Source organism: Triticum aestivum, chromosome 2A (genome assembly GCF_018294505.1).
Source record: "Triticum aestivum cultivar Chinese Spring chromosome 2A, IWGSC CS RefSeq v2.1, whole genome shotgun sequence".
Classification (NCBI taxonomy): Eukaryota; Viridiplantae; Streptophyta; class Magnoliopsida; order Poales; family Poaceae; genus Triticum; species Triticum aestivum.
In genome coordinates, this window is record NC_057797.1 from 570799194 (window position 1) to 570805564 (window position 6371).

Below are 6371 nucleotides of genomic sequence, written 5' to 3' on the forward strand. Positions count from 1 at the left end.
AAACTATAATCACGGTCACTCGTATTAAGAAACTAATCACGGACGCATCTAGTTATTAGGAAACTAATCATAAACGCATCTTATTATTAGGAAACTAATCACGGACGCATCCTATTATTAAGAAAATAATCATGCGCGCATCCTATTAAAAAATTAATCATGGACGCATCTAATTATTAGGAAACTAATCATGGACGCATCCTATTAGATAACTAATCATGAACACATCTAATTATTAGGAAACTAATCACGAGCGCATCCTATCGTCTCGGGAATCGTGATCGCGAGTCGCCTGTCGTCACCAGCCCACCACCCGCGTGAGCCACAATGGGAGACACGTGAGGAGGAGCTGTGGCTTCCTCCGAACACACACACGTGTCGTCGCTGCTTTCGTCTTCTGCCTGGAGGCTAGGTCACTTTTCTACTGACTGCAACGACTTCGTTCATGTCCTGGCATGTTCTCCGAGAATCATCGGCATCCGCGTCGACTTCAGCTCCGACCACAATACCCACGCTGACAACCACCCACCGCCGACGCCCTTCAAGTGGGGGCAACGCTGAGTATCCTGGACCAGTATAAGCGGGCCAAAAAAATCGAGTGGGAGGCGCCCCGGTGCATGAAGGGCGTCGCCTCAAAGCTGGACGACCGATTCACCTGCGTCGACAACGCCGCCCAGCTGGTGAGAGGACACGGTCGCCGCGGCCGCTCGCAGGCCTGAACGACGGAGACGCTCGCCTTCACGCAAACGCGCCGCACACGCGCACTAATCAAATAAGCACCGAGTGTTGTTGTTTTTACTGTCATCGCTACCTCGTCAGTGGTGACACATCTAGAAGTACACGAACTAGAGATGAGGCAATGAGAAATAGAGGCACGCTGGAGCACACACAGTTGGGTTTCAGGCAACCAATGCCTTCTTTCTTTCTTTATTTTTACACTGATTTTCGCGTACCTGCAACAGACATCCCTGTTTTTTCAAGTACTGACTGCCGGCTATTACATGGCCAACTCACGACTACATAGTGAACTCACAGACAAATTCGCTGAACCAAGACCTTACTTGCAGTCATGAAATTACGTGAAAAAACCTAGAAGTTTGCATAAGTTTTAGTGAAAAAAATAAAGTTCGCATAAGTTTTACTAAAAAAACCTGAAGTTTGCATAAGTGTATTTATTTGTCCAGCAGATACATGGCAATTGTAATTTTACATGAGCATTTTCATACCGTCCTTATCCACAGTTGAGTTAACATGTTTTCCTGATAGAAAACTTGGACCACATACAAGAGAAGCAAAAAATGCATGTTGATTATGATGATGACGAATGTAGGATATTTTGTGGTCATGGTAAATTCTCATATCATTTATTTTACTTCATTATTGCACTCTACATTACATACTACGCACGACCACTTTGGTAGAGGTGACGAGTTCGCATCATACAGAGAGACCAACCATGTTTCTCCGAATATCTTGAATCATGATCCTTATGACTTCATCTCTACTACTTATAAAAAGTACATTTTTTTCATTTGACTATTTCTTGACTTGAGAGGTAAGGTATGTTTTATCCACTAGAGTTGCTAAAATTGGAAGCGTGTCTGCAGTTTTTTTCTTTCTAAACCGGCATTTGTTGGCCTTTTTTGCCACTGTTATTCTTACAAGTGGTAGCCTACGCATGTTGAAGACCATTTTCAAATTATTTATCTTCATATCATTATTACTACAAACTAAGAGGATATTTGTTATATTGTCAAAATTTTAGAATGTTGAGCCCTTAAAGAAATTTGTAGTACTCAAGTAACTGTTTCAAGTTGTCGTATTAATGCTTTTGTCTTGTAATAATAATTCTTGACTGGAGTTTATTGGCACTGAAACGGTTCCTTAGCTTGTCCTAAGTGACATTTTCATGTGTATACTTGCATAAATGTGTGCATATGGAGAATCATGATAGATGTTCTAAATAATTTTGAGTTTTATACATTGGGAACACTGGATGGTCTTTTAATACAGGAGACATGTTGATTAAGGAGAAACGATATTTCAAATTGTTTGTACGAGTAGGGAATAAGAGATTGTGTATTTTATAGGGAAAATTCAAATTTATGAATAACTTGTCTTGTATTAAGTTTAGTATAGTGTGTTAATCCAAATAGATACGTGGTGCACGTGCACACTTATTAGTTCAAATAGACGTGCGTTACACGTGCACACTTACTAGTTCTATTAAAACATCTTATATTTATGAACACAGGGTGAAGAGGCATAAGGGCATCTTCAAGACGGACACGTAAACCTTTCGCGGTCTGGATGTGATTTCTCCCGCAAACCGGAGACAAAAGTGGGGAAGATTTGCAGAAGTCCGGACAAATTCCAAGCCCGTTTCTGACCGCCCTGGCTCATCAAGAACCCCTCCCCCCTCCCGCGCGTGCTCCCGCCCGACGCCAGCTGCCCGCATTCATGCTGTTGCAGAGCGCGCCGCTCCGCATTGAAGACAGCTCAGGGCGGTAGCGACCTCTTACTACCTCCGCCATTGAAGCGGCGCGCTGGCCGAGGGCTGGACATGCCTCCTCGCCGCATTCATACGTCTTTATTAAACCCGCGTGGAAGCCGAAAAACCTATTACAGCCACACGTTCGCTCATGAGCGGACCGACATTAAACGCTATGCCGGTCAAGCTCCTCCCATCTGCCCTCTATTTATACGAGGCCAGATGTCGGGCAACAATTGCACCCCTCCGCCGATCTGATCTCCTTCTTCATCATTTCCTTCACTCTTTCGATGACTTTCGAAGAGCAGTTCTCTGGCATACAAGCCGGCTAGGAGGCTTGTCGAGCCCGCCGGATACGAGCGAGGCAGCTCGCTGCTCCACCTCCCGCGCCTGACATGCCAGAGCAAGTTGTCGCCCCAAACCGCCGCGTGGTTCAGCAACTCGCCACTCCAGAACAACTCGACGAGGAGTGGTGAGTTTCTCCAACCGGCATGGTGGGGAGCACGGCGACACGGACATCGCCGACCAGTGCATGCGACCGCACCATCCGCTATCGACACGTGCGTAACCGCGCCATGCACGCAGAGAAAGAAGTCGGTTCTGCGGACGTGGACGAGGTGGCGGCCGGCACGTCCGGCCCGCTTCCATCATCAAGAAGAAGTAGAACACGGGAGGCCGCCGTCATTTGGGTCCGAGGAAGGCCACCGCCGGATACCCGGCCGGTTCTCCTTTATCTTAGACCATCCTGGGTGTTGGATGTCGACCTCGCGCATCCATGTCCGCAGACGGATGCGTGAGGATTTTTGTAGGTTGCCATTGGAGATGCCCTAACTAACTCTTGAACTTACGATATACAATAGCATGCTTTTTTTTAATGAGTTAGTTTTATCAGAAAGATAAAACGAACTTATGTTAGTGACAAATGAAAATATATTTATTCGTAATAATTGAGGGCATGCTATAAACCCAGCTAGAATTAGCTCAACCCCATGACATAATAACTTATGAAAAAACCACTCAATTATCAGTGCAAGTTGCACAACCAAGATCTAAAGGAATATGTTTCCCACATGCACGCACGCACAAAACAAAAGAAAACACAAAGAAGGCCAGAATGCAGCAGCGTAAACAAATCCACATGAAAAGCCATTAACTTAGGGCATCTCCAGCCGTTCGGCCTCCCAGGGCGCCTAAATAGAGCGGCCTGGGGGCGTGCCGGCGCTAGTTCGGCCCCTGGGGGCGACCTAGCTCCCAGTCACGCCTCCAAGCGCCGGCCCCAGAATGCGGGAAATTTAAAACTTGGTCGTTCTCGCCCTCAAAAGACGCCACAAATCCGGCGATCGGACGTAGTCTGGCGTTACAAAAAACAGAGCGTCACACGCCGCAAGTTCGCGTGCATGATTCACTCGGCGGGGTCGGCTCCAGGCATTGGCGGAGTCGGCGTGCTCGGGCTCGGCGGTGTCGGAGCTGCTTCGGTGTTGGGCTGTGTCGGCGCGGCTTCGGCACTGCTGGGCGGCGACGTAGAGGCGTCGTTCGGGCTTGGCGTCCGTGTGGTCGTGGGCACGGGAGCTTGCGTCGTCGGCGTCGTCGGCGTTGCCATCCGCATCTGATTCAGGATGAGGCCGCGCTCCGCCATGTACCACGCCCTGAGCTCCTCGTCATCGCTCTGGAGCATGTCCGCCCCGCCCATCAGAAAAGCCATGTCGGTGTTCCTCTTCTTCGTGGCGACGTTCGTCCGGAGCAGGTCGAGCTTGATGGCGTTGTTCTTCATTAGCGACGACCACCGCGCCTCGATCTTCTCTTCACGTAGGATGGCCCGGGCCTGGGCGTCAGCGAGGCAATGCTCGATGGACTCCTGCACTCGCGCGGTTGCCGCGTCGGCGTTTTTCCCCTTCTTTGCCAATTTGTGGCCGTCCGGCCGCCCCTCACTCGCCCCCGAAGTCGTCGCGTCCGGCTTGTATGTCTCCTTGGCCTTGTCGAGGGCACGTCGGACTTCCGCCCACTTCTCACACTTGTCAATGCGCTTGTAGACGTGGAGGTGCTTGAAGTCGGCGTCTTGGTTGTCGCCCCGATACATGGCGAACATACGCAGCAGCTGCGCGGAGGAACAAACAGTTGGCGGGCGGCGGGCGTAGCCGACGAAGATATGCGGGCGAACGGCGTGCGTACCTGATCCTCAACGCTGGCGCAGCCGCGACCTCCTCGACGATTCCATGCCATTTGTTGCACGCCAACTGGATACGCCCCCAATGGTTCGCCATCGCCTTGGAGCCGCGCTGCATGTAGACGCCTTTGAAGTACGGGTCGACGAGCTTCCGCTCGTCGAACTCGGCCTTGATGCGGTCCCAGTACGTCTCCAAGCTCTGGTTCGCGCCGGTGGTCGGGTCGAGGCAGACGACTTTCTATGCTTCGGCGAGGCATTCCTCCTCCTTGGACGTCCACTTGATGCGCGGTTCGCCTGACCTAGCCGCCCGCTTCTTCTTCTTCTGGCGCCCCTTCATCGGAACAGGAGCCGGCTCCTCCTCCTCCTCCTCCTCCTCCTCCTCCTCCTCGGGTTCCTGCGCTTCGTGCGCGTCCTCGCCGTAGACGTAGCCGAGCTCGGCCTCCATGTCGCCGTTGAGATCCACTACCTCGTCCTGGGTGGCGAACCCGGGAGACGCGGCGGCCGCGGTAGATCCTGTCGCGATGATGTCGTCCATGTCGGCTCCTGTGTCGTTGGCGTCGTCGAGGTGCGAGAAGGGCAGCGGACCACGTCGGAGATGGGGCGTCGGTGTGGACGCGTAGGCGGCGGGCGGCGAGTAGTTGTATGGAGGGTACTGCACGCCGACGAAGGCGGGCGAGGGTGTGCTTGTCGCGGGGTGGCCATGGGGGAAGGTCAAGTTTGGGTTGAACCCCCGTGCGTGTCGCCGTCGGCGTAGCCGGGCGACGACATCCTCATGGAGAGCCGACGCCTTGCTGTCCCCAGGGCGCGTACAGGGCGTGGCTGACGGCGGGTGGATTCATCATCCCCGCGTGGTCGACCGATGAGGAAGACGCCGCCGCACGCGCCGCGTTGTCGCGGGCCTTCTTGGCAATGGCCCTGTTCCGCCGGTCGGTGGTGACTGCGTCGCGTCGCTGAATTTCCACCCTCCACTCGGCGCTCGACATGCCCGGTGGCTTCGATGGCGGCGCCCTCGGCTTCCTCTGCTTCGGCTAGGCCACGGTGCCAGTCGTGGTTGCCACCGCGCGCGGCATGGCGTACTTCTTCGGCGGCATGGCGGCGACTGGAAGGCGAGCTGGAGGGGGTTTGGAAGGAGAAAGGGAGAGAATGACGGGAGGAAGGCGAGCGAGCGGGAGAGATGCGAGGGAAAAGCGTCAAGAAACAGCGGGAAAAGGCCCTCGGGTCGCCGCCAGGGCGGGCCTACGCGCCTTTTTCGCTTGTGCCGGCTCCCCAAACGCCCCCCAGGGCGCCGGGTTCGGCCTGGGTCCGCCGACACCAGTTTTTACTCGAACCGGCGAAAAACGGGCTTCTGGGGACGCGACTGAACCGTTTTTCTGACGCCAGTGCGGCAAAATCGCCTAGAAACGGCCTGTTGGGGGCGCGGCTGGAGATGCCCTTATGGCCTAGTGATCGAGTGGAAGAGACACCGCGAGTCGGAAGGCGCCACGCCACCGCCCTCGGAGTTGCTTTCCTCTAGCGAGAAGGTCAGGCCATCAGGGCCACCGTGTCGCACGTGCGAACGAGCTTATGATTGGCGCCTCCGCCAGCCAGCCAGCAGCAACAAAAGAATGGCTGCGTGATCTGCGTGGACCGATCGGTATGCATCAGATCAGAAGAACGTACAACGTACAGCGAAAGCGAGAGGCGGCCACTAGCTAGTCGCTCGATCGTTCCATATGA